Below are 4,381 nucleotides of genomic sequence, written 5' to 3'. Positions count from 1 at the left end.
CCGCCGCCCGGCACTCGCAGGGACGGGCGGGGAGCGGCGCGAGCTCACACCACCGCGCACGCGCCGCCGCCTCGCTCCGCGCGGCCGTGAAGGCGGGGGCGGTGGAGCGGGCGGGGCCGGTTTTCCTGCGCGCGGAGCACGATGGGAGCTGTAGTTCCCCCCGGGGACGCTGCAGCCGAGGGCGTGAGGTGGCCGCCGGCTACCGCACTACATCTCCCAGTGGCCGTCGCGCCGCGGGTTGGGGGGGGGTTATCCCCCTCCTCTCCCTTCCTTCGCTGTTGAAGCCCCCASGCCCGCGGAACGGGGCTTGGCTGCCCGAGCGGACCGCGACTCCCCTCCCTGTGTGAGATCCCGGTGAGWCGCGTGTGTGAAGCTCCCTCAGAGGCCGCCGAGGGCCAGCAGGCAGCAGCCCCATCGCTCCTTTGGGAACAGAAGGAACGCGAGCGTCCGTAAGCCGCTGGCAATGGCCCTTGAGGCCAAGAAGACCCATGGTATCCTCCTGGGCATTAGGAAGAGCATTGCCAGCAGGTCGAGGSAGGYGATCCTCCYCCTCGACTCAGCYCTGGTGAGGTTGCATCTGGACTGCTGTGTCCAGTTCTGGGCTCCTCAGTACAAGAGAGACACGGAGCTCCTGGAGCGAGTCCTGTGAAGGGCAACAAAGATCACTAAGGAACTGGAGCATSTCTGTTAMGAGGAAAGGCTGAGGGAGCTGGACCTGTTCAGCCTTGAGAAGAGACKACTSAGACGAGACCTCTCTATAAKTATCTGAAGGAGGGGRGATGCCAAGAGGATCAAACCAGGCTCTTCTCAATGGTGTAAAATAATAGGGCAGGAGGTGATGGAGAGAAACTAATTCACAGAAAGTTTCACCTGGATATGAGGAAGAACTKTACTGTTCTTTACTGCAGGGCGTGCACTGGAACAGATTGCCCAGAGACAYTGTGGAGTCTCCCTTGTTGGAGATATTTAAGCACCATCTGGACACAGTCTTGTGCAATGTGCTCTGGGATGTTCCTTCTTGAGTAGAGAGGTTGGACCAGATGACCCAATGTGGTCCCTTCCAATCTGACCCATTCTGTGATTCTGAGGTTCTGTTAGCTGTGATTAAAGCCAGGTATGGCCAAATATGTTGTGAGATTACAACTGTCAAAGTGGAAGTCAGCAAACACCATAAGGCGTCAGTCTCAGAGTGGGAGCTGACACAGCCCCACAGGTGCRGGCACCTGGGCCACCTTCCCTGTGATGTTGCTGCTGACAGAATTCCATGTTCTCAGTTCACATGAGAACAGTCATTGGCTTCGGCTTCATCCTGCATAACAAGCCTGACCTCCAGAGAGGAGTTACCCACTCTTCTCTACCACTTTCTGGAATGCAAGGGAAATGGAGAAATGCTCTGCATTCTTGAGGCAACCTGTGCCAACGAATACATCCCCATCTCAACATGCATCCTGTTTACACTGATGTTGAAAGGAATTTTGTGATTTTTTTTTGCCTCTTACAATGCAAGTTTCTGTTACATTGAGCACCTGCGTAATTTGAATCCCTTTCAGGATTTCTCATCAACAGGGGAATTTGTTTCAGTCAGAAGCAGGGCCGATTCATTCCCACAGCCTCAGGCATAATYCCTGGCCTATTGGACACATTAATACTGTGGCAGTGTGCCACCTGCTCCATTTATTCACTTGAGACTCAATGCTGCTTAGTCCCTGTCGAATGAGCTCTTTGTGCCACCTCCTGCGGTAATGTAAAAGGTCCCCCACAGGAATTTGTGCTATTCAGTGGAAGATACAAAAGGGAGGGTTGTAAACACTCCGATTAGTGTTGGAGCACAGGGATATTGTCTCCACCACATATTACATAACCTCACAACTTCCAATCTCCCTCCTCCTCTCCAGAAGAAACAGTTTAACAGCAAGGGCTCACCAGGCTATTTAACCTGACATCGCAGCTAACGTGTTTCTTTTTTTGTTATATGTAAAGGCCCCCTTACTCCTGGCAAAAGAAGAGAGAAGGGTTAGTTCTGTAAGACCCTGTAGTAATTGGAGATAGTTGCCTGTGAGGAGCTCCACTTGAAGTGACAGTGGCCAGAGGCTCTCAGCTCTGAAGAATGCGTATTATCAGAGGCCGCTGCCAACAAAAGTTCATGCACAATGGGCCCATCAGCTAATGAACCCAGAATGAATCTTCTCCCAGATTTTGAGGACAAACAAGTGATTGTGTGCAGTGCTGACTATACCAGTTTAGTGCCATGTGAAACATTTGGATGATTTCTGACTTGCAGAATTCACTGTGGTCTGAGGCTGACTTAACACTGACCRAAGCACTTTCTTACACCCTCAACATGCCCCACATTCACTCAGTAAATTCCTACTGCTTGAAATACAAAGTGAAGCAAGGATTCTGAAGTGGTAAGCTCTCTGCTTGGAAAATCAGTCTCACTGTTGTACCTGAGCCTCATAAAAGAAATAATAGCAGAGGGGAGCTTTAGAAARCATTTGGTCAGGGAAAGAAAAGGGAAAATACATAGCTGCATTAATGAYACAGCTTCCTTCTACTATTGCTTCAAGAAAGCCAGTTCTGGGGTTGTCTTGGAAAGATGGGAGCCTGTGTGGGCTGTACCATTCTGGGATAACTTTAGACATGCTGTGTCATTTTCCTTAGCAATAAAGGAATACATAGCAGTCAGAAGGAGATTTAGCTTAGGAATGAAACTAGTTGGCCACATACAGAAACAAACKTGAAAAAATGAGAGCCTGAAGATACAAAAGGAAAACCTAGAAGTAGTAAATCAGTTAATGCCTTTGGGGGAGAAAGTATGTTGTTCAAGGAAAATACCACAGAGAGGAGAAGAGAGCCCRAAAAGGTATATGATGCTGAGCTCTGCCTAAGCAAGTCCCATGAGCACTATTATGGAGTAATAGAATCACAGAATAGTTTGGSTTGGAAGAGYCCTTAAATATCATCTATTTCCAACCCCCTGCCCTGTGCAGGAACACTTTCCCCTGGATCAGGTCGCTCAAAGCCAAATAATTCCAAATTCTCTACAGCAGGAAAAAAAATATAAATACTTAAGCAATGAAAAGGGTATGAGAAAACTTGAGCCTTGGCCACCCTTACAAATCCTAAGTGGATTTGTCTGAATCAGATTTGTTCTGTTCCTTGCAATGTTTTGTATCTAAATATGTTTTCCCATGTGAGTAGCATGAATTTTAATGATGTACTGGTGATTTGGTGAAAGATACTGTGCCAAGGGAATGCGTCAGATCTTGGTACAGGTGTTTGCCAAGCCCAACAGACATTATGATCTCATGGGAAAATGTTAGGTTCTTGTTTGGCTGTGTTCTGCAGGTACCTCATCACCATGGTCTGTCCTCTGTTCTCATTAAACTCCTCCCAGGTGACAGGTCTCCATACTTTGCCTATGAAGGTGTAAATGCCAGCMATGGGAGAGGGCACCACAGGTCACGGGGCTGGAGAGACTGGAGTATATCCATGTTGTGTGGGTCTGTGTGTCACTGTGCCTTCGCCAGCAAACTTCAAGTCACAGCATCCAGCAGGACAAGGGGCTTGGGAGTCAGGTRTCAGAATATCCACCATTTTGGGTGGGGCACTGGAGTGACCATAGATATATTATTAAAGATACAATCAGGTGTTCTTATACTTCTTTTTTAGGAACTAGATGTGAAATCCATTAAGCATACTAAAAGCAAGCCAGGAACCTTAACATCAGGAAAGCAATGTCATGTTGTGACCTTTGTACTCAAGYGTCTGTAGGGAAAAACAAACAAAACCCCCAACAAACCAAATCCAAACCCCAAAGCAAATAAACAAAAACTTCCTTTACTTTTAGAGAAAGAATAACAAAAGGCCCTCAACCCCTTTTCAATCAGAACCCCAACACACTAGGGATTTGTMTAATTTCTTACTGTATGAATTCCCTCTTTGCTTCCTTTTATGTTCARTGATTTACAATTCTGTCCCAAAGGATAGTGATAAAAGTGGCCRATGCTTTACCTGGAGAACATCTCTAACTAAAAGAAGTTTTAAAAACATGTTATTATGTAGATGATGGTTTGCTGGTATCCAGATGTAGGGTGAAGTAAGAGACCCCGAAATAAATTAAGGTTTTTCGTGCAAAATAGGACTAAATAGACAACTTTCTAAAATGGTTAGATTTTTCAGAAAGAACATTCTGAATATGAATCATTTATGTACAGAAAAAAACTTAAAAGCTACACTTTTAGGTATGGGAAAAAAATTGCTGGTGAGTTAATTCTCTGTATTATACCATCTATCTAAATCTGTAACTTTTGTAATATGCTTCCTGGTAATGTTTCCCTGAGAAACTCTTGAGAAAGAAAACACAAGATCCAGTAATGTC

The sequence above is a fragment of the Malurus melanocephalus genome, unplaced genomic scaffold (assembly GCF_030028575.1).
Source record: "Malurus melanocephalus ecotype Western Australia unplaced genomic scaffold, MMel_1.1 scaffold_99, whole genome shotgun sequence".
Taxonomy (NCBI): Eukaryota; Metazoa; Chordata; class Aves; order Passeriformes; family Maluridae; genus Malurus; species Malurus melanocephalus.
This window is presented reverse-complemented; position numbering follows the sequence as displayed.